The sequence below is a fragment of the Lolium rigidum genome, chromosome 5 (assembly GCF_022539505.1).
Source record: "Lolium rigidum isolate FL_2022 chromosome 5, APGP_CSIRO_Lrig_0.1, whole genome shotgun sequence".
NCBI lineage: Eukaryota > Viridiplantae > Streptophyta > Magnoliopsida > Poales > Poaceae > Lolium > Lolium rigidum.
The window spans coordinates 152,079,915-152,106,500 of record NC_061512.1 but is presented as its reverse complement, the minus strand read 5'-3'; the positions used below and the strand labels follow the sequence as shown (position 1 = coordinate 152,106,500).

At 45.9% G+C, this 26,586-nt stretch overlaps 1 long non-coding RNA gene across 3 annotated transcripts; it reads right to left on the bottom strand.

Annotated features, from left to right (window-relative positions):
• Window positions 1-4,889: 4,889 nt before the first annotated feature.
• LOC124652349 lies at window positions 4,890-10,044 on the bottom strand. 3 transcript variants are annotated; one of them, XR_006987670.1, is made up of 3 exons: window positions 5,715-10,044; window positions 5,394-5,602; window positions 4,890-5,280 (listed from the first exon to the last, which is right to left on the bottom strand). It is a non-coding gene; the product is annotated as an uncharacterized LOC124652349 (long non-coding RNA). The 3 variants fall into 3 exon arrangements; XR_006987669.1 differs by having other exon boundaries at window positions 4,890-5,602; window positions 5,715-8,508; window positions 8,610-10,042; XR_006987668.1 differs by having other exon boundaries at window positions 4,890-5,602.
• Window positions 10,045-26,586: the final 16,542 nt, after the last annotated feature.

Genomic DNA, 26,586 nt, shown 5'->3' with positions numbered 1-26,586 from the left:
TTGAAGGCCGATGGCGGCGGGATGTAGTGCGGCGCAACACCAGGGATTCCGGCGCCAACGTGGAACCCGCACAACACAACCAAAGTACTTTGCCCCAACGAAACAGAGTGAGGTTGTCAATCTCACCGGCTTGCTGTAACAAAGGATTAGATGTATAGTGTGGATGATGATTGTTTGCAAAGAACAGTAAAACAAGTATTGTAGTAGATTGTATTCGATGTAAAAGAATGGACCGGTATCCACAGTTCACTAGAGGTGTCTCTCCCATAAGATAAATAGCATGTTGGGTGAACAAATTACAGTCGGGCAATTGACAAATAGAGAGGGCATGACAATGCACATACATGATATGATGATTATTGTGAGATTTAATTGGGCATTACGACAAAGTACATAGACCGCTATCCAGCATGCATCTATGCCTAAAAAGTCCACCTTCGAGGTTATCATCCGAACCCCTTCCGGTATTAAGTTGTAAACAACGGACAATTGCATTAAGTATGGTGCGCAATGTAATCAATAACTACATCCTCGGACATAGCATCAATGTTTTATCCCTAGTGGCAACAGCACATCCACAACCTTAGAACTTTCTGTCACTCGTCCCGGATTTAATGGAGGCATGAACCCACTATCGAGCATAAATACTCCCTCTTGGAGTTAAGAGTAAAAACTTGGCCGGAGCATCTACTAATAACGGAGAGCATGCAAGATCATAAACAACACATAGGTAATAGATTGATAATCAACATAACATAGTATTCTCTATCCATCGGATCCCGACAAACACAACATATAGAATTACAGATAGATGATCTTGATCATGTTAGGCAGCTCACAAGATCCGACAGTGAAGCATAATGAGGAGAAGACAACCATCTAGCTACTGCTATGGACCCATAGTCCAGGGGTGAACTACTCACTCATCACTCCGGAGGCGACCATGGCGGTGAAGAGTCCTCCGGGAGATGATTCCCCTCTCCGGCAGGGTGCCGGAGGCGATCTCCTGAATCCCCCGAGATGGGATTGGCGGCTGCGGCGTCTCTGGAAGGTTTTCCGTATCGTGGCTCTCGGTACTGGGGGTTTCGCGACGAAGGCTTTAAGTAGGCGGAAGGGCAACGCGGGGGGCCACATGAGGGCCCCACACACCAGGGCCGCGCGGCCAAGACCTGGGCTGCGCCGCCCTGTTGTGGCGGCGCCTCGTGGCCCCACTTCCTTTCCCCCTCGGTCTTCTGGAAGCTTCGTGCAAAAATAGGACCCTGGGTGTTGATTTCGTCCAATTCCGAGAATATTTCCATACTAGGATTTCTGAAACCAAAAACAGCAGAAAACAGCAACTGGCTCTTCGGCATCTCGTTAATAGGTTAGTGCCGGAAAATGCATAAATACGACATATAATGTGTATAAAACATGTAGATATCATCAATAATGTGGCATGGAACATAAGAAATTATCGATACGTCGGAGACGTATCATGCCACAACATTTGATTACATCCGTCAGGGATAGCCTTGAATAATCATACTCAGTATGCAGATCATCAACCATTAACCTTTCCCTTACATACCCTAGTTTAGGCACCTCCCCCATGAGCTTGGCCTCCCAGTGATGGCAATCTGCCATCTTGGGAACTGCACAGGGCTTGGGTAAGACATTCTCCTCATTTTCACGTCATTTCACATTTCACGGAGGCAGCCTCGGCATAACCCCTATGACGTTTGTTTAGAGGGAACCCATACTAAAGTGCATAAATTTCCAGTTAAGCCCTACCCATAATCAGGTATTGTGGGGGTACTCTAAAATTGGAATGGTATCGCATCCGAACCCAATCATCAGTTTTTGTCAAATTCACCATGTCATTCAAGTCATATTCACCTTCAAAAATCTTTCAATAGAATGACTCATCATTCCAAGGTTTTCAAAGTTATTTCAATAGGAAGGTCTCCATCTAGAGTAGTCAATTTTAGTTTTAGCACTAGCAACTAATCATGAGGGGTGCTAACTAACTTCTAGCTCTCTAGGCTAAATTTGATGCTCTTGTAATATTCCATATCTAGACCAAAGTTAACTATGAACAAAATGAACTTTGATGACCAAAGTAAAAGCTTGCAAGAACAAAATCTTGAGATTGGATCCTTAAACACAAAATAATATTGCAATGGTGCCTTGCTCTAGTAGAGCTTGCATTAGGGTAGCTTGCAAGAGTATAGCTTGCTCATGGTGATATCTTGGATTAGTAATAGCTTGCCTTGAGTGGGGTAGTGATCAAAGTTTTCTTCTTCTTCGTAGAAGACCTCTTCCTCCTCGTAGCCTTCGGTACTAGTGTCTATAAACGGATACGAGGTATACAATCACCAAACAATACTTAAGTACTTAACAATCAAGTGGCTCACACAAGACAATCTAGCATCACACCATTTTGGTTGGCTTTGTTTTCTTTTAAGAAAAATAATTTCCTCTCATTGAAATATTTACTAGGGTTTCTATTTATTTCCTTTGAAGAATAATTTCCTCTCATTGAACATTACTAAGATTTAATATCCTCAAATAATAATTATGAGATCATGTTGACCAAGGTCACCACCTCATATTTATCATTTGGGAAAATGATTTAAATGAGATACTACATCTCATACAATTTAACACTACTTTGGAATCAATTTAATATCACTAAGTAATAAAATATGAGGTTCTATAGACTAAGGTCATTACCTCATATTGAATTACTTGGGACATTGATTTAAATGAGAAGATAACTCTCATACTATTTAATTAATAAATTGGGGTAATTTAAATGGACTAGATATGGCCACATAGCCATTATTCTACTCTAGCCCATGATCATGGTAAACACCACTGTCATATTTTTACATATTCAGATAGAAAATATGAAATTTGATTTTTGAGAGTTGGAATCAATTCAAAACAATTTATGGTTGACTTTTAATAAATGTTTGAATTTTGAAAAGGTACTGCCTTGTTATTTTTATTGCATGTGATCTATAATGAATCAAGGGCTGAGACCAGTTTAGTTGGCTAGATAATTTCATAAGATTTCCAGAAATATAAAATCCATAAATTTTGGTTGAGTAGATATTTTTCTATTTAAATTTGAACAAAGCACCAGTATTCAAATCTTCTATCTCTAAATAGCAGGCCCCCACTACCTAATTTTGCTGAGCTCTCGTGCGTCCACGTCATCACCCTTTCCTTTCCAACGTTGTGGCCTATCGCAACTTCCTTCAATAGCTCCCTCCATGTCGCTAGCCAGGGCCGGGCCGGCAAAATCCGGGGCCCTGTGCAAAAAATTTAAATGGACCCCTATCTTACTAGAAAAATGTAACTAATGAACAATTATAACATATGTGTATATATGTCTTAAGTGGATGTCCAAGCTGAATAACTACTCTCAACACCCGTAGATTTTTAACTCCTCATAATACTATCTTTAAAATAGTTTCAAAAGGAAGCATATAGATTTTTAACTCCTCATAAAACTACATCTAATGGTTTTGATGCATGTAAAACCATCCCAAAAAAGTATATGTATATAGATAAGCCTATTAAAAGCTACCCCACGAGAGGAATACAATAGCAATATGTCAAATTTACATCACTCTATATAAATTAAAACCGCGATATTTTTTGCGGTTTTTTAATTTGAATATGAGAAGTCGAGATATCGCAATACAAAGTTTCTGGCATCTGTAAGACTTGAGCTAGAAATTTATTTCAAAAGTAGGTATAGTTTGATTTATAAATGCAGCTTTTCTAATATTCAGTGCTAATAAAATTAATACTTAAATATTTGTATATCATAGGCATCAACCATCAGGCAGAATAGAAAAAAGACAAAGAAAAGATAGTAACAAGAAGCTCGTTGGCTCGTGATTCAAACTTGGAACCTCATAGTTAAATACTAGCATGTAATGGCGCGGCGGCACGCCGCGCACACGTGGTAGCTGTGAGTTGAAAAGCAGAGAATAATTCATGGTATGTTATACTTTTGAGGGGAATACACAGCCATATTAAAAAACTATATTCTGACATGGAGAAACTGTTCAACACAAGCATCGGGCTGTAGCCCTGTAAAACAGCCACTCATGCACGCACAAGCAAATTAAACAGGACAATGCAACTGTGCAAAATTTCTCCCCATGTACACACGCCAGTCAGAAAATTATCTATCGTAATCATCATTAGAATGATTTTAAAAATCTATACCACTCACAATAATTGCAGAGTTCTTATCTTGTCATGTTGAACCACGATAAAAGAACGCCAAGTATAAACTGGCCATCTTAAAATGCTAGGTCATCTATCCACACAGATGGTTCATGTATCCAGCTGTCAAAATGAGAGTTCATATACGACGTGAAATCATCAGCTAGTTACCACATGTAGAAAACTGACCGTGGGGGGTAACTGCATCCTTCTAAGAATTGGATTTATTAAAAACATCTAAAAAGAAAGAAAAAACTGCTACACTAAAATAATTGAGAGAGTAAGATGAAATACTCAAATTGCTACAGCAGCAAAAGAGGACAATTGCATCGTCTAAGTTTGTCCGGTGTACATCCATGTTTTAACATGTGAAGATGTGAGCCTATGCATTTGTTTCCAAAAACAATAGATTATTTTCAGTGAAAGCAGGGCAATGTAAATATAGATAATTTTACTTTACCGGGTCACCATGACACGTGTAGTATGAACTCTAGTTTCATGTACCATGATACATATAAAAATAATAGATGATCTGCCTTGGTTTATATAATCTAAAAATAGTAGCTGACTATTTCAACTAATCATTTATCAAAACTAAAATCCCAACATGAAACTAAGCATCATAAACCTCTCAATAAAATATAGAAACTAACTCCATATCAGGATAATAATGAATTCTGTAACTAACTCTATTTCAATCATTTATAGAATAACAGACTATACCAGTCCATGTTTACACACCACTGTTGTACTGCAATCATGTTCTGTGACTGACATAAAGCTTTTTTTTGCATTTAGCACTTGTGTCCTCTAGGATATTATTGCTGTGTATCTAATAGTGAAGTGAATGGAAATTGGCAGCACTTTTCTTGTCCGCAAATGATGGACATATCTTTTTTTCTTTTTCTGATGAAAGAACTTAAGTAGTGCAAATCCAACTCTCAAAGTAACAGCAAAAAGAAAAGAAAAAGAACTGAAGCAAAAAACGCCTACGCAAGGCTATGTAGAGTCTGATACGTGTCCAGTTGGGTCATTCGAATCACACGTTGTACATCCCTGCACCCATCACAAGAAACAGTTTCACGACCAGAGCCAGAAGCGGTATCCACACCCCCTAGATATGAACAACAATTGACAATACATAACATAGTAGATCATGCCAACGTTACCTCAGCTGTCCACGGCTTCCTGGCCAATACCTCGATATAACACTGAGCATTGCCAGGTTGAGACTGAATAGTCTAGCTTCATGTTGCCGTCTGACCATGAAAGATCGTCCCACAACTTCGGATCTTAGTAGTCTTGCTTCATGTTGTTGTCAGATGATCAAAGCTTGCCGGTAAAGGTTCAGGTCAAGACCATCAACCTTCCTGCCCAACTGTGTTTATATAATTGCCGGCCAGATGTAAAAAAATAAGATTAATGTAGAATTATTCCAGTGGTACCCGAGAAACTGATTGACAAAAGCTGATGAGGGGAGAAGGAATTACTTTGTTTCTTGGATGGATGCAACCGCACAATCGAGATCATATGGCCGAAAAGGCACAAGAGTTGTAAGTAGAGAAGTTCAGCACAGTTGAAACTTGTAATGTTCAGAAGTCATGAAAAAATCCACAGACAACTACACATCCACGGACCCAAAATAAAAGATGGAAACTATTGCTTATGCAGCACATCCAGATAATGTGAAGAACCATTCCCTACTAAAATAAAATGAGATAACCCTCAGGCCCCTTATAGCTTGTTGCAATTTGTGCTTTCTTGCTTCCGCTGATCCTTCGAGACTTTCTCCGAGGCTTGTTTTAAACAATTCTAGGGAACTTTGGATGAAGTTGACATAGCTCATTTATGAGACCAAATATGTCAATCTCAGAATCTGAACCGAAACTCAGAAAATAAGCCCTTTCAGGGGGGGAAAAATAAAGCGATCAGGAGCCCTTTCCATTGTCTTCAAAACTCTAAGCTATATATTCCTCGCACGTCTATGTTGTTCTGCAGACTAAAATACATGAAGAATTTTCATGTTACTTTCAATCTTCCTGGACAAAAAAAACTCATATTATGAAAAGGCAAAGACCAAATATGTTATTACAAAAAAAGATCTATATCTACAATACCTATCTAGATGATTTGGTCACAGCTGCAATTTCTAAATAGAAAACATTACCTGCAGTTTAGTCTAACATGTCTAAATAAAAGAAATCTTGTAGGCATTAGAACACGAAATAGTTAGTTGAAATATTATCTGCAAGTTTGTGCACCGTACCATGATATCATTGGGTTCCAGAGCTCCTACTACAGCGATGACTGTACCCATTGGCCCTTTTTTGAATTTGCTGGCACTTCTGCCACTCTCTATGGTGGGTTATGTTTTTTATGATGTGCGTGTTTTACCAATCCTAGGAAAACTCTGAATATAAGCCGTCATCCTTAGTACAGATAGACTAATTGGGTGCTAAGATCCAAAGTCGAGAGGGAAAAAAACCCAGATCGTGTATCATGTACTACATCACATCGATTAGTAAACTTAGTGGTTAAATTCTTACGTTTCTCTAATACAACTTTAAGAAAAGGAACTGTTATATACCATCTGGTCACATAATTTTCTTTCAAAAAAATCTGGTTAAATAAATCAAAATCCAGGAGTATGCACCAGAAACTACAAACTCCCATCACAGACATAAAAAAATGTGGTTAAATAAATCATAAATCTAGAGTATGCACCAGAAACTACAAACTCCCAGACATCGCAAATTAAAAACCGTATATTAGCTGAACTGAAGAAGCTTGGTGTATAAGCAAAAGAAAAAAAAAGTTAACCTAACCTTAGAGCCTTACAGACAATGCGTTGATGCATTTAGCTGTTGCACCTTCTTTCATGCATCTAGATGCTGACACGAAAGAGTTCATGTTTTCACAAAAAAGAGTTCAGATTTACTAAAATTTGAATAATATACTCCTTATGTCTCATACACTCATGTCGAATGTGAGAAATAATTAACAACTAATCTGGAAGGTGGATTATCTTGGTGTAACACCTTTAGATAGCTTTGAATCACGGAAATTTTCTTTTGCTAGATTATTGTATGCATGACCACATCAGGAGTTCAAGAATCAATACAATACCACTACAGTGTCATGGCAGAGCTACCATGACTAACCAACGGAATCTTGGTGTGAGTACTCAGCTCAGTCTACAATTTTTTTTTGGCGCAATTGCAAAGGTAAGGTGGAAAAAATATGCAATAGTTACCAAGACGAAATTTTATCCTAGATATGAATTTCCAAGAAAATATTGTATTGTTAATGCCAACTACCAGGCTTCTAATTCTCTGTTTAGCTTCGATTGACCATTGAACTCTCGAAACAAAGCTTTATAATTTATTCCTTAGAAAGCTATGATAACACACTGTTCAAGTAGAACTCACTTATCATGATATTGATTATTTATCTGTATAGTAACCTATGTCAGCCATACTAAGTTAATGTAACGACTATGTATACTATAAAATAAGTTCAGTATGTCCTGGACTCTTTCTTAACGAAAGTGCACTACACATGACAATTTTGAATCTATTTGTCTCAAATAGGATAATATACAATGACACATCCGAACAACATATGAAATCTTAGAGATACCTTCAACTCAAGTAAGAACTAATCATTTTTTCTAGAGAATAATTATAAATTTATCACTAAAACTACAGTCTAGATCAATAGGTAAATCAAATAACCGAATAAACCATTGATCAGAGGGCCAATATCTACATATAAGATACGTGAGCAACTAACATGTACACATTTTAGGCTGATGACCATCTGACAAAAACCTACACCCCTATTATTTCTACTACGCCATTTACACTCGTTGATCTTACCTACCCAGGAAACCTGAAAGATGACATACTGCATTCTTCGTCGACTTAAAAAAGGACAGCTATATGTCAAATTCATCATGCGTGCCCGAAAAAGAAAGTAAAGTTGCACATATGCAGCCACCCCTCATCTACTGACACATGAAAGGAGATCGCAATCGACATGCTTAAGTAATCGTTGGCGGAGAAGTCACTCAACCTTGCAGGCATTTCAGTGAACACCATGTGCGCATATGAAATTACCATATCGTTCTTAGCCCAGTGTCATCAGTGTGTGTATCAAAGATCCTCAATAGAAAAACAAAAAACTCCCAAGCAAAAATGAGAATAGAGATAGAAGAGCCCATGACCTTACGTCTGCCATGAGATTATCTAACCAATTCTTCCTTCATCTCCACCCATGTATGTGCTGCAAAATCAACATAAAAAAGAAATATGATCAACAAATAGCATGACTCGTACTGAAAGAAAAGAATAGGAACAGTGAAGAATGGAAGGTAGTGAATATACCTAGCAGAGCAATGGGGGTGGCTAGTGGCTCCCAAAAAATTACGAAATCAAAAACATCACCCAGATCAAATTGACGTGGTAGCATCTGATGCCATAGTACAGACCGCCCCGTTCACTGTTTCATGCTTCCAGAGCACAACAGAGGCAGGCTATCAAAGCTCGGCGAAGCAACAAGGTGAACCATAGAGGAAGAGAAGTAGGCGGAGACGGCTCCTGTTTCTCAATGGTTCACCCTGGTGTTTAATCTTTGTACTTCCCGGTCTAAGTACAAAAAAGGGCACAATAAAATGATTATAGTTTTTAGTGTGGTGTAGAATTCTGAATCAACTGAGTTATCAACCGATGTAGTTTCATATAGAAAAATGGTCCTCGAACACCTCTAAACTATATGGCTAGACGTCCTAATCAATTGAAGCACCAAAGTTGACATTTTTTAATTCAATCAACAGTCGTTTACAGATAATAAATGTAACGGCCACTACAAAATAAAACGATGGATCCTACAAAACAAATGCATAGTCTAGTTAAGGCCAATCATCACACAGATGCAAATGTGATAAAATCAAAGAGACAGCCTGTTGCAGCAACCTATGAACCAACGGCAGTGCGGGGCAGCGCACGGGAGCTCTGGCCGGACGATCGGAAACGACGAACCAAGGCACCACTTCTATCCACCATGCAGAGCACCGTCGGTCGTTGAGCCTGAACGACTACACAAGTACACAACGCACCGGCCATCAGGGACGGAGAGCCGGAGCACCTCATCGACAGCCGCGAAATCGGAGCTGAAACGACCTACACCACAGCTGCTGGCCACGGAGGATTCAGGCAGATCTCACGGCCGAGGAGAACTCTGGCGGGGATAATTTCGCAAAATCTGAGCGGGGAGAAATCGGGCGCGACCGAGGCCATGGCCGACAGCCGCGAAGGAGGCCGTGGCAGCGGGTCGGCACCTCCCACCGCTTCTCCCACTGTATCCCCATGGCATGGCCCGATGAATAGCCGCCCAGGGAGCAGCACGTGAGGACCGCCGCCACGGGGATCCCCTTCGTCCATGCGCCTCTTCCCCGCTCCGGCTGCTGGATTTCTCCGCTACCACCATCATCTGCGCTCCGCCATACCGACGACATCGTAGTTGTCGGTTGCGGCGGTGCAGCCCGCCAAGGCAAGGCAGTGTCCCCGACTCGAAGCAGCGGCCACCACTGTTCACCGGCGTGCGCCCACCCGCCGAACCAGACAGCCGGTTCGAGGGCCACCATCTAGGAGGATTGCTACGGCCGCGACGGGGGACGGCGGGAGCGGCTCCGTGAGGACTACGGCGTTGGAGAACCTACACGCAAGGCCGACGGCCACAGAAGAGATCGGTAGACGAAGATGGAGCGACGGGACTCCATGGGAGATTTCTAGATAGAGCAAATGACGACACGCGGAAGAAATTGAGGAGAGAAAGAGACAAGGTGAATGGTCAAAGCGGTTCTGATCAGGTGGCCCACTATAAACAACAAAAGCCACACAATAATTGGACCAATATAATGCGGCAACAAAGGAGAAGAGATTGAGAAGAGAACACGTAAAACTGTACACGCGTTTGCACCAAACAAACTGGCAGATTCCCTAAAATTCTCATACGGCACCCAAGATGCACACAGAAAAAGAACAGCAGGAACTAACCACCAAAGAACCTACGTGTCAGCACATTAGTAATCTGGAAAAAAAATTCAAAATTCTGTGAAAAACTGAGGCTGTTCACGGATAAGTATAGTATTATTTCGCACGCCTGCAACCAACTGAATTGCCGCTAGTTACGTGATTTCAATCTGAAGTAAAGTTATATACTCTATATAGAAGGTCCATTTTGAAATTTTGGGCCCCCAAAATTTATGGGCCCTGTGCGGCCGCACGGGCCGCACTCCCGTTGGCCCGGGCCTGTCGCTAGCTGTCACAAAAAAATAAAAGTGTCCCTTCCACTTCGTCTTCTCCGTTCATTAGCCTTCCACTTTATCTCTCTTAGCTACTCACGGAATAAATCAGAAGATTAATTTCCTCCTTCGTTTTCATCTTCTCCACTTAAGACTAACCATTAAATAGTGGAGCTCCTCCTCCTATAAAAATCTCAACAACCAGCGGTGAGTCATCCTATCCTCTTCTCCACCTTCTCTTTGAGATTTCTTACCTCCATGAACTTAATTTTTGATCCTTTAGGTTTTGCCTTCAGGAAGTTGTTGCTGTCAAAAACCCACCGGCGAGTAGCGACGGGCAACACCGTAGAGCCGGGAGGCTCCCAGGATTGCGGTGGACCCTGGTCCCTCGGGCGACGGCCCGCAATGCCTTCTGGCACACGTCCTGGTGCTTACGAGGGCGTGCCACCGACCTATACCTGGTCAGGAAGGTGATGGTTTGCTTCGACTAGCTTCCTGCATGGCAAACACGTAAACATTAAATACGAGCCCCGATCGGCTCTTAAGTTGTTCTGTGGATCGGCTCAAAGAGCCGATTGCCCCATGGTTCATGTTAGATTTATAATGACATGGGGATCATGCTATATCGATATCAAGCTAAACTAATCTACGATAGTTTGGGGTTTTCACCGCATAATCGGAACATCCTACGCGTAGTTGAGCCTAGTAGATACGTAAGATAATGGAAAACCAGCCCTAAAGAGGCCTAAAAACCAACATGAAGTTGATCCCCGGAACAATCCCTCTAAAGCATAATAAACCACACCTTACGCACTACCGGATCGTTCAACCCGTTTATAAGGCCTAACCATGCGGATATCAAACCAATCCTTGAAGAAAAAGGAGCAACTATAACGGATTAGATCTACTAAATAAAGAACAAGCAAGATGCTGCCCTTACACCTAAGATAGGCGTAAGGGCAGCTAGATATCGAGGGCAGCGTAGCTAAACAAGTTCATCGTGAAAGCATCGACGTCAGCCCCAAAACACCTAAGATAAGGGTGTTGCTCGCCATCAAAAAGGCTTCAGCACGAGCAACACCAACAACGAATAAACGTATACTGCCTAGATCGCAAGATGCGATCTAGGCAGCATGATGCTTACCCGGGAGAAACCCTCGAAACAAGGGGTGGCGATGCGCCTAGATTGATTTGTTGTGAACGTGATTGTCCTCCTTTCTCAATAACCCTAGATACATATTTATAGTCCGTAGACTTTCTAACTTGGGAATAAACCCAACCGTGTACGAGCTAAACTCTATCTCTTAATTCTAACCGACACGTAACCTACTATAATTTACAGATACACGGGCAATCTTGCCCAAACTTCTTATACAAGGCTGGTTCGGGAATATTTTCCGTGCATATCCTCTAAGCCCATTTAATCACGGCCCATCTCCAGACTTGGTTAAATTCTGGTGATAACACATGCCCCTGGTTTTGGCAATGATAATTTCAAAACCACTCCGTTTTTTCTTCGTAGGGTCACGTCGTGGCAGAGCAGAACCGTCGCAGTATCCTTCATCATGATGCCTTGCCTTCTCAACTTCTCTGCACGATTTGACAGTTCTTTGGCACCACTTCCTCGGAAACTGCTGTAACATTAACTCTCCCCATATCCCTTTATTTAACCGCGCCGAGCAGTTCGCCTCTTCATCCTCTTGCTCCGTACTAGCCATCGGCAAAAAAACCCCTTCCTCTGTAGCCATGTCTTCCTCCTCCTCCTCCTCTGCCTCATCAGGTCTCTCCTACCTATCTTCTCCTTCCCGTGAGCCCACGCCGGAGTGGGACTCGCTGGCGGCGTACGACCTCCGCGCCCCGGAGAAGTGGGACATTGAGTCCCACGATTCCTCCGTCTGGTTCGAGGACGACAAGTCCTTGACCGACGGAGAAGATGACTTCCAGTTCCTCGTCGACGGGGAGCTGGAGGCGGGGAGCGAGGACGACCGCTTCTCATGGGACGGCTACACCTCTTCCGACGAGGAGGACGAAGAGGAGGACGACGATTCCTCCGACGAATACCCGCCGGCGAAGCGCTTCCGCGCCGGGTCGGACGACGACGACGACGATGACGACGAGGAGGACGAGGCTCCCGTAGAGGGCTACGGGAGCAGTGACGAGGAGCCCGCCAGCAGCAGCGGCGGCGGCAGCGATGATGACGACGAGGGCAGCAATGGCCCTTAGATTAGGGACTACTAGTATAGGACTAGTAGTAGTAGTAATCGGCTTTTGTTCTTTCTTCCTTGAGCAATCGGCTCTTCTCTGTAAAAGCCCCTTTATTAATGAAGAAAAATATTTCTAAGCCGATTTTGCCTTTCTATCAATTTTGCCGATTGTCAAAACAAGTCAACGCACCAAGAGCCGATGGCAGCGCATCGGCCTTTGCCATAAAACGCGAGTAAGGCCAACTCTGTTGCCTATTCAAACGGTAACCTGCAACTTATCCGAAAGAGCAACACTCAGATCCCCAAATCGCCGCTCGAACAGATCCAACTCACGGCCACGCGAACCTCAGATCTCAATCGCGCAGGCTCAACCTCGCAGCGAACCCAATGGCGGAATCATCCAACGCCAACGCTATGGTCTCCGGCCTGAAGGTAATCCTCAACCGCTCCTCGCTGTCCGAACATAGTGCTAGAATTAACAACAAACATCTAAATTAATGCTTCGTCCCGTCATTAATTTCTAGGTTTCAGACATTCTACTGCCACATCCTTCTCTTCCAAATTCTCTCTGTCTTGGCCCTCGTTCTACCGAGAGTCCTGCCCATTTGATTTCGTGCGAGGCTAATAGAATTCCCTTCGTGAACCAAAATCTAGATTTGACTTCTTGGGCCGACTGCTTACGAGCCTGGCCTAATCCTCCTGAAGATTGGGTTTCATGGTACAAAAGAATCTCCAAAACTCACCAAGCCACCTGGGAAACCGCAGGAATAGCCGATGCTTTAGCTTTATCACTGTCTCCCCTTGAGAAACATGAAAACCTTCTGAAAACCATCGGCTATTTTTGGTCTGATGCTCTGAATTGCTTCATGTTTGGTCATGGCCCCATGACACCAACCTTACTAGATGTGGCCATGATCATTGGTTTAGACATTGCATCCCCAAGCCCATCTGCCTTTAGGCTGCCAAAGGTTCCCTTCACGCTTTCTTCCAAAACGGAGTGCACAAACTGGGGTGCTTACCTTCGGCGCCACATGAAAAACAAAGGCCCCGTAACAGAGAAAGAACACACGGCCTTCCTGAATTTCTGGTTGGAACACTTCATATTTTGTGGTCCTTCACTTGCTCCAACCAAGAATTATCTTTCCCTGGCCTATGAACTTGCCACAGGCACTCAGCTTGGCATTGACAAACTGTTTCTTGGAGAGGTCTATAGATATCTCCAGCTAATGTCTGTTAAACTGTTCTCCCAAAAAACAGTCCAAACCGGAGGTCCCTGGTGGTTTATTCAGTTATGGGCTCAGCTGTACTTCCAAAACCAGATCCCAAACCTTCCACCCTTAGCTACTTGCACTTTCCCAGATACTAATGGGAGGCAGATCCGATGTACTAGCTACGGCCAAGCTCTATATAGCCTCCCAGGCAGCAAACTAACCTTAAAGGGAGCATCAGAGTGGTTCAGAACTTTCTACCAAGGCCTGGACAACCCTCTCTTCTTTCCTTATACGGAGTCTGAAAATTTTGAAAATCCAGTCTCCTTCAGGTTAGATAGCTTTGCCGATGATGCTGACACTCGGCAATTGTATTCCATCATGATCCGTCCCTGCTTCCTTCCCGTTGGCATGAGCACCTCAAACAGGATCATCAAACCTGGTTATGAGTCTTATCAGCCGGTCGTAGCAGCCCGGCAACTTGGTCTTGGACAGGTATCTCCCCACTTCTTTTTGCACCACCTGACAGAGAGCAGAGCTGATCTACCTGACGCCCTCACCAGTCAGAGGTGTTATTCCTTCTTTGACGCTCTAGCCACCCCAATTCCTCACAACCTCTCTTTTACCTCATCAACCGATGGTTTTGAGACTTGGTGGTCAATGTGGAAGACTCACGCCTTCAGGAGAGCTCTGGGACCATTGCTGAAACAACTTGATGCTGAATATGACATCCCTGCAGAACAGGTACCACTACTCATAATTTATTTTGAAGTGGCTTACAATGATCTCCTTTTATAACCTTGCTCTGTCTCCGTGCAGCAACAAGACGGTCCAGATCCTGTAGATGATGACGGCTCCCCTTTCAGATTCCTCCCACCAGCTCCGGTGGTCCTCTTCTGCAAAAACTCCCCATCTTTGAAAAAGGTTGTGATGCAGAGCCAGCCGATGACACCAAAATCGGCTTCCAAAGACAGAGTATCTTCTAGGCCAGCTGCCCCCCGAGCCTCAGTCAAGGCGAGAACAGCAGTAAGGAAAGTAGCTGCCAGGAAGACTCTGAAGCGCCAAAGGCCTACTCCAGCTCAAGAAAGTTTGCACGTAAGTTGATCCATGCTTTAGCTGATTTCATTTATCCTTCTAGGCTTCTGCAGCATGCTTGTATTTCCTTTGCTGCACCTCCACCGAAGAGAACTCCAAGTGAGAACACACAGTCCAGTCGAAGGGACTCGAGCTCGGGCAACTCTGAGAAAACCACCACGCAGAGCCAGCCAGACTTGCCACCGTCGGCTTCCAATAAAAGGTCAGCCCCTGAACCTGCTGTCTCCCAAACTCCCATCAAAGCAGGGCAGGGCAGTCTACGCACAAAGAGCCGATGCATCAAGAGAGTTCGCAAGGAACCGCAAGCCTCTCCACCAAACCAGGAGATATCAAACGTAATCCCCTCCATACTCTCCTTGGCTCATATTCCATGCTGACCCATTGTTGTTCTCATCGGCTAACCATTCCCTTTGCAGACTGATGACACCTCCAGTGGGGAAGTCGAGGAGGTACCAATGCTATCCGCCACCCTGGACCTAGCACCTTCTATTAGTGTAGCTGACAAGGTGGCCAACTTGGCCAATCCCACAGCCGAAACACAAGAGCCGATCACCTCTTCATCGGCTGTTCCTCTGGTCTCAGGAGAGGTACCATCCTTTCCCTTGGCTCTACTCTCCTCCTTTGCTGTCTCCTGACGTCTTTCTTGTTATTTGTCAGGGTTATGACCTCTCAAGCTTGCTAACCTTTGACCCTGAATCTATCGAACCGGCTACTGCTAAAGCAAGCGAGGAGCCGGGACCCAGCGCTACACATGGTCAACTCCAGCATCTCAGAGCCCTGCTTTCCTCTTCCATTGAGACATTGGTCGAAGACTCCGAGGCGGTGAAGAGTGTTCTGGAAGACATCCAGCCTCATCTCCCGGTGACGCTACAGGTGAAACTTTGGCCAGTTGTAACTCTGTCTGCCTATAGGTCGAGAGTGACATTGGCTCGTCAGAGAATCGACCTGCGCCACGCCCAGCTTCCGTTGAAAGCCGATATTGCAGACAAATGCCAACGGCTTAATGAGAAAAAGGCAGCTTTGGACGCCAAAACTGACACCTCTGACAGCACTGCTGAACTGACGACCTTGCGCAAAGAGTTGGAGGCCCTCGAAGAGAAGGTTCGGGCAACAAAACAGCTCATTGAAGCTAAGGAAGCTCTTATCGCCCACTCGCTCGAGGAAGCAGAAGGCCTCAAAGCCGAACTGAAGACTGATCTGGCCGAAATCCGCGCCTTGAACAAGCAGCTGGTGGCAGGCAAAGACGAAGATGATGAGGCTGAGATCGCCGAGGTGGATCGTGTTCGTGCTGATGCCCTCCATGCCCTTGAGATGTTCCTTCAGTAGAGTCTCCCTGTGTAATCTGGGAAACTTCATTATACTCTAGAGTCGATGTCTGTGCATCGGCTTTTTGTTTCTTAGTTCTAAAGTCGATGTCTGTGCATCGGCTGTACTCTATAAAAAAATTGTTTTTACTGGCCAATTTCGTGCATTGGCCTATATTATTTTATTGTCCATTATTCCATATTAGGTGCCCCCCGAGCCGAATCTTTCAAGTGATTGAAGATATCGGCTCTTGCTGATGAATGTTGGTCGTAGCTTATCCCAGGACCAATGTCAATCTCTTCTAGCTCATCAGCTGACGTAAACCCATATCCTAGCTTTCCGTCGCCTATTAAATCGACGTTGAATACGGGCAGAACGTATGGCGAGGATAATTTTGGCCGATTGCTGGAATCGGCCTCCATGTCGATTGAATTGCTCAATGAAGGTTTACAACTTGTATGTGCTCCCTTACAGGAGGGAGTCTCCCTACTACGACTACGTGACATGTTTGAAGTGAGATCCTTGCTTTTTATTTTTTGGGGCCGATCGCAGGGATCGGCCTTGCCACGTATGTCGATGGATGTTGCTCTTGCTACTCTATCAGGCCGGTGGATAAGACCAGCCTCACCCCTTTTTTGTCACCTCGATGCGATCACAGCCGTCCAAACTGATTCCAGAGAGCGGCTCTTGGTCTTCCGAGTCCCAAATGTTCATGCCGGCTATTGAGACGTCGATCGAGTCATCTGCATGTACGACTTCTACGTCGTCTCCATCCAACTGTATCAGGCATTGGTGCATTGTAGATGGAATGCAGCAGTTGGCGTGAATCCAATCCCTTCCTAGCAGGACAGCGTAGGTGCTCTTGCTGTCGACGATGAAAAATGTCGTTGGGATCGTCTTTCGGCCTATGGTTAGATCCACGTTCAGGACACCTTGCGTCCCCGATGCTTGGCCGTTGAAGTCGTTTAGTGTGACGTTGGTCTTGATCAGATTGGCACTAGAGCGTCCCAGACGCCGTAGCATGGAATATGGCATTATATTGACCGCTGCTCCCGTGTCAACCAACATCCTGCCGACGGGCTGCCCATTCATGTAACCCTTTAGGTACAGGGCCTTCATGTGTTTGTAGCCCTTCTCTCGTGGCTTTTCAAAGATGACGGGCTGTGGACCGCAGTCAAACTGTGCTATCGGCACTTCTTCAGTTCCTGGGGCACGAAACTCTGATGGAAGGAAGAACACCATGTTTGTGCCAGCCGATGTACCCACATCGGCTTTTTCTTGCTTGGGACGCCAAACTTTCTTTGGTGGACGAGTCTCTTCGTCCAAAGTCTGCTGAATTTTCACGGCCAGATCGGGCCGCGCTTTCCTCAACGTGTGCAAGTATCGCGCTTCGGCTTGCTCCAAGCTACGTAGCCGCTGAACCCTACGCTTTTGGGAGTGGCTGAGTCCATCGGGGCACCACCTTGGCCGGTGGTACCTATCCTCTTCTTCATCTTCTGACTCCTCAAAGTCTTCATCTTGAGAGGACTCAGCTCGTTTACTCTGTGGCGGGAGAGGCCCTAGACGTTTGAAAACTGAAACTTCTCCTGCATCCTTCTTCCGGCGTCTACACTCCGGGCAGTTGTCGATTGTAGGCAATCGGCTCATCCCTGAATCCCAGCAGTGTTTAAAGAAGGGACAGTCCCAGTGTCTATCCATGTATTCCTGCTCCCTTGACCTCTCCTTAGCGCGGTGCTCACGTCCTTCGTCGTCTCTGTCATGCCGACGATACCTTCCTTTGTCTTCATCGGACCGATTGTACCTCTCGTCGTTTCGTCGTATCGCCGACGTCGGTCATACTGATATTCATATTTGTTGAGGAGATGCGTGGAAAGTGGTTTTTGGTATCGCACGCTTCTCACTTGTTCCTTGGTGAGGTACCGCTTGTCATCATATCGGGGCCGATCGCATGGATCGGCCTCCTCCTTTTCCTTGCTGCGGGAGTGACTGCTTTCCTCTTTATCCTTGCCATGGTGGCGCACAGGCCCTGCCATGTTGACATCGAACGAGAAACCCAGTCGACGCCTCGCGGAGTGGTTAAGTTCCACCATGTTGACTCCAGGGAACGGATGTGTGTCCACTTTCATGGCAAACTGCCCAAAGAGCAATCGGCCTTGTTCTATCGCCATTTGGATCTGCTGACGAAACACCTTGCAGTCATTGGTGGTATGGGTGAACGAGTGATGCCATTTGCAGTACGGCCTCCCGTTCAATTCTTGTGCTGTAGGGATTTTATGGCCGTCGGGTAACTTCAGTTGTTTTTCCTTGAGCAATAGATCGAAAATCTGCTCAGCTTTGCTCAAATCGAAGTCAAACCCTTTTGCAGGCCCTTGTGGTTTTACCCTTTTGCAGGACACGGGATTTGCCCCCCGAGCCCATTCAGCTACCGCCACCTCCAGGTCTGGTGCAGGATCTTCAGCTTCTTCCATCTCGACCAGGCCTACCGGACGCTTGAACTTGTCTTGGTACAATTCAGGGTGCCGCTGTTCATACAATGTGAGTTTCTGCACCATGTGTGACAATGAACTGTACTCTGCTTGGGAAGTCAGATCCTTGATCGGCGTTGCGAGGCCCAAAGCTGCCAGCTCGATTGCTTCTTTCTCAGATAAACGAACCGAATAACATCGGTTCCTGACAGTCCTGAAACGTTGGATGTATTCAGACACCGTTTCTCCCCGCTTCTGCCGCACCTGTGCTAGATCGGCAATGCCAGCTTCGGTAGCTTCTGAGTGATATTGCACATGAAACTGCTCCTCCAGCTGCTTCCATGTGCGGACTGAGTTTGGTGGCAACGAGGTGTACCACCCAAAGGCTGATCCCGTAAGAGATTGCGCGAAAAACCTCACACGTAACGGGTCTGACACTGAGATCATGCCCAGCTGTGCCAAATATCGGCTTACGTGCTCTATTGAGCTAGATCCTTCTGCTCCATTGAATTTTGAGAATTCGGGGAGCCGATATTTGGGTGGCAGAGGGATCAGATCGTACTCGTCGGGGTACGGCTTGGAATAGCCGATTGCTTTCCTCTTCGGCAAGATGCCGAACTGGTCTCTCAAGATAGTGCTGATCTGTTCCATGGTATTAGTTGTAGGGACCGAGCCTTCATGGCTCGTTCCAGTAGCATATTTAGCCAGCCATGCTTGTTTGTCAGCATCTACTCCAGAAATCCATGTTGGTGCGATCTGGCTTGTGCGCGCCAAGGCATTGCAGTCCGGCACGTATGTGCACAGGTATCCATGTGGGATCTCCTTGGGCGGCTCATATAGGAATTGGCAATCGCTAGGATCGCCTCCAACCTTGTAGACAACGTACGCCGGTGAACCCGGCGGCTCTGGCGCTGCGAGCGCGAATGGCAGCGGCGGTCTGATCTGGAGCGGTATCTCTCCCTGGTGAGTTCCTAGGGTAGGTCCCGACGGGGAGTACTGATGCTTCATGATTTCCTGCACCACACGGACCGCGACGCGCTCGAGAGTATTCACCAGGCTTTCAGAATAGCGGTGTAGAGAATGAGCCGCCATGTAATTGATTTCCTGGCGCAGAGCTCTGATACGTTCCTCCGAAGGGGTAGACAGGTCCACTCCGTCAAGAACACCTTCAGGGCCCTTCCACCTTACGCCATGTGAACGGGTCCTCACGAAGGAGCCGATGAGGTCGGCTTCCAAGATGGCTTTCATCTCATCATACTTCTTCTTTTGCTCTTCGGGCAGATCTGCGTACGTGACTGGTTCGCCCACCACCTCATCCGCAGCTTTTGACATGGTTGCTGCAGATGTCGACGTGGTGGTTGCTGTAGAGTGTCCCACTGGGCGTGCCAGAATGTGTTGCTGTCAAAAACCCACCGGCGAGTAGCGACGGGCAACACCGTAGAGCAGGGAGGCTCCCAGGATTGCGGTGGACCCTGGTCCCTCGGGCGACGGCCCGCAATGCCTTCTGGCACACGTCCTGGTGCTTACGAGGGCGTGCCACCTGACCTATACCTGGTCAGGAAGGTGATGGTTTGCTTCGACTAGCTTCCTGCATGGCAAACACGTAAACATTAAATACGAGCCCCGATCGGCCCTTAAGTTGTTCTGTGGATCGGCTCAAAGAGCCGATTGCCCCATGGTTCATGTTAGATTTATAATGACATGGGGATCATGCTATATCGATATCAAGCTAAACTAATCTATGATAGTTTGGGGTTTTCACCGCATAATCGGAACATCCTACACGTAGTTGAGCCTAGCAGATACGTAAGATAATGGAAAACCAGCCCTAAAGAGGCCTAAAAACCAACATGAAGTTGATCCCCGGAACAATCCCTCTAAAGCTTAATAAACCACACCTTACGCACTACCGGATCGTTCAACCCGTTTATAAGTCCTAACCATGCGGATATCAAACCAATCCTTGAAGAACAAGGAGCAACTATAACGGATTAGATCTACTAAATAAAGAACAAGCAAGATGCTGCCCTTACACCTAAGATAGGCGTAAGGGCAGCTAGATATCGAGGGGTAGCGCAGCTAAACAAGTTCATCGTGAAAGCATCGACGTCAGCCCCAAAAGACCTAAGATAATGGTGTTGCTCGCCATCAAAAAGGCTTCAACACGAGCAACACCAACAACGAATAAACGTATACTGCCTAGATCGCAAGATGCAATCTAGGCAGCATGATGCTTACCCGGGAGAAACCCTCGAAACAAGGGGTGACGATGCGCCTAGATTGATTTGTTGTGAACGTGATTGTCCTCCTTTCTCAATAACCCTAGATACATATTTATAGTCCGTAGACTTTCTAACTTGGGAATAAACCCAACCGTGTACGAGCTAAACTCTATCCCTTAATTCTAACCGACACGTAACCTACTATAATTTACAGATACACGGGCAATCTTGCCCAAACTTCTTGTACAAGGCCGGTTCGGGAATATTTTTCGTGCATATCCTCTAAGCCCATTTAATCACGGCCCATCTCCAGATTTGGTTAAATTCTGGTGATAACGGAAGCCAATGTGCTAGATAGGATGCCCGGTAGGCCAGGCACATCGGATAAGTAGGACGAATCTGGGAATTAAGAGCTCTGGACCGTCGTCAAGCCCCATTTTAGTCCCCTCACCGTAGCAGGTTAGTCCAGATTCTCAACATCACAATGTCCCTCTGGTCTTTACCTCCAACGCCACAATACCCTGCAGCTGGTCTGTTGATTATTTTTCTATGTCTCTCATCTGTATGCTTCATGTAACCTCTGAACTGAAACTAAGGTTAATTTTTAATCGCAGAGAATTGTGTTCTTTTCTTTCAGTGATCAAGCTAGCTGCTAGCACATACAGGAAGGTTTAGTTCTCTAAAATTGATGCTCATGCACGGTAGATTCAGTTGCAGTAAATAATCAAGATGTGCCTCCTCCTAATTTTTCTGTACGTTGCATCCCCATGGATTACAAGCTGGATCAGAGATCATAAGGCATGCATTTTTTATCAATTAGCAGATCAGGTATATCTTTGCCCCCTTTCCCCTAGCTGTAGATCTACCATGCAGGACCTCGAGCAGCAAAACATAAATTTTCCAATATTTTGATCAACATTTCACGTACGTATGGCTTCTAATATATTGATCAAAATTCGTACACATAAGTTTTAATATTTTTTTCATAATAAACCATGTCATCTACTTTGACCTACTACTGTAGGAAATTATTGTTAAAATAAGCTATTTTTGCTTCATGTGCAGCTTATCCACCTGATATGACATTTGTGGCTTCCTCATGGAGTTTTGCAGCGGATCCAACGGTGTGAAAAAAAAAATTCCATATGTAAATCTATATATTTATGGTAATTGATATTCATTGTAGCGGCACACTTTATGTTGTGTAAGCTATTCAGAGTATATCCACCGTTCTACGTTTCTCCTCCTTGCCTCGTCTTACATTTGTAATATGATTGGTAATCAAGAAAAATAGCCAGCGGAGGTTCTTGAACAAATGGTCGTATCAGCTGTGTACACGGGTTTCAAACTGATATTGTGTCATGTTTAACCAAGATATATCTGTTAATCTCAATTTAGTTACTTTCTGCTATGAATTTATAATTTCTTCTACTAATAAAATCTCTATATGAGTCGTTCGAGATACCAATTTCCCGAACATTGGAGTTCCATATTTCATTGCCCTAGGTTTATAAAACCCACCGCAAATTTTCGCAGTAACACGCGGGGTATCATCTAGCTGGATTAAAACGAATTAACGAAATTTGAATAGATGGGCTTCGGCGGGAAAACGAATTGGGACAGAGAGGGGGGGGGGGGGTAGCAGGCCGGCCCAGCAGTGCGTCTCGCGCAGCAGGCCGCCTGACAGTGGGTCCCACTGTCAGTGGGTCTTAAAACCCGAAACGGTATGAGTTAAAGAGGACCATTGGATTAGAACGCAGATCTACGGACGAGGGTCGTCGTCGTCTCCGACGAGATCAAACCCTAGCCACGGTGGACCTAGGGGGTTGGTGGCTCACCTGGGCTCCGGCGAGGGTCGGCGTTGGCGGCGTTCGACGTGGAAGACGATGGCGAGGCGAACGAGGGTCGGGGGAGAGGCTGAGGTGGTCGGAGTCGTTGCCTCCGTCTGGCTACGGCCGCGGCGAACTCCGGCGAAATTCTGGCGATAGAGCTCAAATTGGGAGGTGGGGATTGGCCAGCTTGCTCAGGGAGGAGAGGGGAGGTGAATGGTGTGCCACATTTGAGAGAGGGATGGCTCCTTTTATAGGGTCGCGGGGTGCTGCGGGGCTTCCTCGCCGGCGAAGGGAAGGGGCTCTCTTCGGGCGGCCAAAGGGCAGGGCAAAGACGCATGACGGTTCACCACGTCACGACAGGTCTGAAGGACGAGATGGCGCATGCTTCTGATGACGGTAGCGTCCTGGCGACGTGCGTGTCCGTGGGGTCGCCGACGGGCGTCACCGTCGTGGCGGTGGCTAGAGGACGGGGCCGGTCCAATGAGCGTGTCTGGGTGGTTCTCCGGACGAGGGCGGAGCGAATGGAGGTGAAGGGGATGCAGGGGGAGGACGGGATGACAAGGGGCGACGTGGTGCCGTGTGTGGCCAGTGGGCGTGGCCACGCACGCTCTGGCGCGCCTGGACGTCGTGGGCGTGTCCTGTGCTAGCCAGGGCAGGGCTCTCCTTGGCCAATGCAGGAGCATGACCAGGGGAGTGTGTGCTGTCTATTTGACAAGGTGAGAGTGAAAGGAGAGGGCAGGGGAGAGAGTTGGCAAGGTTGATGTCATGGTGATTGACATGGCTGTTATCACCAGAATTTAGCCAGAGCAGGAGATGGGCCGTGATTGAGATGGGCTTGGAGGACATGCACGTAAAGTGCCTCTGAATCGGCCTCACGCGAGAGTTTGGGCTAGATTGCCCATGTATCTGTATATTATGGTAGATTAAGTTTTATGTTTAGAATTAAGAGATAGAGTTTAGTCGTACACAGCTAGGTTTATTCCAAAGATAGAAAGTCTACGGACTATAAATATGTACCTAGGGTTATTGAGAAAGGAAGACGATCACGTTCACAACAAACCAATCTAGGCGCATCGCCACCCCTTGTTTCGAGGGTTTCTTCCGGGTACTGCCTAGATCGCATCTTGCGATCTAGGCAGTATCAGTTTATTCGTTGTTGGTGTTGCTCGTACTGAAGCCTTTTTGATGGCGAGCGATACCCTTATCGTAGATGTTTTGGGGCTGACGTCGATACTTTTATGATATGTTTGCTTAGCTATGCTGCCCCTCAATATCTAGCTGCCGTTGCACCTATCTTGGGTGTAAGGGCAGCATCTTGCTTAATCTTTATTTAGTAGATCTGATCTGTTATAGTTGCTCCTTGTTCTTCAAGGATTAGTTTGATATCCGCATGGTTAGGCCATGCAAACGGGTTGAACGATCCAGTAGCGCGTAAGGTATGGTTTGCTGATCCTAGAGGGATTGTTCCGGGAATCGACTTCATGTTGGTTTTTAGGCCTCGTTTTGGACTAGTTTTCTATTATCTTTCATATCTGCCAGGCTCAACTACGCGTAGGATGTTCCGATCATGCGGTGAAAACCCTATACTATCGTAGATTGATTTAACTTGGTATTGATAAAGCAGGATCCCCATGTTATTGTAAATCTAACGTGAACCATGGGGTAATCGGCTCTTTGAGCCGATTCACAGGGTAACCTGAGAGCCGATCGGGCTCGCATTTAATGTTTACATGTCTGCCATGCAGGAAACTAATCGAAGCAATCCATCACCTTCCTGACCAGGTATAGGTCAGGTGGCACGCCCTTGCATTAGCCAGGACATTGCGGGCCATCACCCGAGGGACCAGGGCCCACCAGCAGTCCTGGGAGCCTCCCGGCTCTCCGTGTTGCCCGTCGCTGCTCGCCGGTGGGTTTTGGCCGGCAACACATTCTGGCACGCCCGGTGGGACGTTCTACAGCAACTATGTCAACATCTGCAACTGAGATGGCAGACGAACCAGTCACGTATGAAGAGCTGCCTGAGGAGCACAAGAAGAAATATGATGAGATTAAAGCCGTCTTCGAATCGGATCTGATCGGCTCTTTCACGAAGACCCGTTCACGTGGCATTAGGTGGAAAGGGTTCTCACCCGAAGGCGCTCTCGACGAAGTAGATCTGTCTACCCCTTCAGAAGAACGCACCAGAGCTCTGCGCCAGGAAGTCAATTACATGGTGGCTCATTCTATACACCGTCATTCTGAGAGCCTGGTGAACTCTTTCGAGCGCATTGCGGTTCGCGTGGTTCAGGAAATCATGAAGCATCAGTACTCTCCATCAGGACCTGCCCTAGGGACTCACCAAGGAGAAATACCGTTCCAGACCAGACCGCCGCTGCCATTCGCGCTTGCAGCTCCAGAGCCGCAGGGTTCACCGACCTACGTCGTCTACAAGGTTGGAGGCGATCCTGGCGATTGCCAATTCCTGTATGAGCCACCTAAAGAAATCTCACACGGATACGTGTGCACATACGTGCCGGACTGCAACAACTTGGCACGCACGAACCAGATTACAGCAGGAGGGATTTCTGGAGCGGACGCCGATAAACAGGCGTGGCTAGCTAAATATGCCACCGGAACTAGTTGATACGCGTACATCACGCGTCCGTTGGGAACCCCAAGAGGAAGGTGTGATGCGTACAGCGGCAAGTTTTCCCTCAGTAAGAAACCAAGGTTTATCGAACTAGTAGGAGCCAAGAAGCACGTTGAAGGTTGATGACGGCGGGATGTAGTGCGGCGCAACACCAGGGATTCCGGCGCCAACGTGGAACCTGCACAACACAACCAAAGTACTTTGCCTCAACGAAACAGTGAGGTTGTCAATCTCACCGGCTTGCTGTAACAAAGGATTAGATGTATAGTGTGGATGATGATTGTTTGCAGAAAATAGTAGAACAAGTATTGCAGTAGATTGTATTCAATGTAAAAGAATGGACCAGGGTCCACAGTTTACTAGAGGTGTCTCTCCCATAAGATAAATAGCATGTTGGGTGAACAAATTACAGTCGAGCAATTAACAAATAGAGAGGGCATGACCATGCACATACATGATATGATGAGTATTGTGAGATTTAATTGGGCATTACGACAAAGTACATAGACCGCTATCCAGCATGCATCTATGCCTAAAAAGTCCACCTTCAGGTTATCATCCGAACCCCTTCCAGTATTAAGTTGTAAACAACAGACAATTGCATTACGTATGGTGCGTAATGTAATCAATAACTACAACCTTGGACATAGCATCAATGTTTTATCCCTAGTGGCAACAGCACATCCACAACCTTAGAACTTTCTGTCACCTGTCCCGCATTTAATGGAGGCATGAACCCACTATCGAGCATAAATACTCCCTCTTGGAGTTAAGAGCAAAAACTTGGCCAGAGCCTCTACTAATAACGGAGAGCATGCAAGATCATAAACAACACATAGGTAATAGATTGATAATCAACATAACATAGTATTCTCTATCCATCGGATCCCGACAAACACAACATATAGCATTACGGATAGATGATCTTGATCATGTTAGGCAGCTCACAAGATCCGACAATGAAGCACATAAGGAGAAGACAACCATCTAGCTACTGCTATGGACCCATAGTCCAGGGGTGAACTACTCACTCATCACTCCGGAGGCGACCATGGCGGTGAAGAGTCCTCCGGGAGATGATTCCCCTCTCCGGCAGGG